Source organism: Charadrius vociferus, unplaced genomic scaffold (assembly GCF_000708025.1).
Source record: "Charadrius vociferus isolate BGI_N301 unplaced genomic scaffold, ASM70802v2 scaffold301, whole genome shotgun sequence".
Classification (NCBI taxonomy): Eukaryota; Metazoa; Chordata; class Aves; order Charadriiformes; family Charadriidae; genus Charadrius; species Charadrius vociferus.
Window position 1 is genome coordinate 1,188,591 of NW_009646842.1, and position 639 is coordinate 1,189,229.

Sequence of the window (639 nt, forward strand, 5' to 3'; positions counted from 1 at the left end):
GTCGGACCGCACCGGTAGAGACAGCCCCGGTCACTGACTCCCTCTGCGGGGCCTTCGCCCACCCTATACCTCCTGCCATGCCACCGGGCCACCGAAGAAGGAGTCCAGCAGTGACTGGTTGGGGGTGGGCTGCTCAGCACAGGAGTTTGGCGTGGCTGTCTGCCTGGCTCCTCTCAGAGGGGATTACGGCTGTCAGCGCACAGAATAGGCAACAAGAGGTCCTGCGGGGGTCCGTCTGAGTTTGGCGGTGGCGTTACCCACCGTACGTTCCTGTAGCGCTGAATATTCTGTTAGGGTTGATCCGTGTGGAGGATGGGTAGAATCCATGGAATAGTGGTGTGGCTCTTACCGCTCTCCCTCTGTTGGGGCCAAGATAAATGATAGCGTCATTGTCATTTAGGTGAAGGTATACAGACAGGGATAGTGCTCGTGTGCGTACCACGGCTGGCTGGAGGGTTCGTGGGATTTCCGTACATGCACGAAGGTGAATAACGCAACAGCGTTTTGGGATGTACGGTCTGGTACTTGGCTGGCAGGACATGCGCAGGAGGGGCGGCTGGTGCTGTGGAGTGGCCACACACGTGCTCAGCGTGGTGGGACTGCACTGGAGCACGTGGCGGTGATGGGCATGCAGAGGAG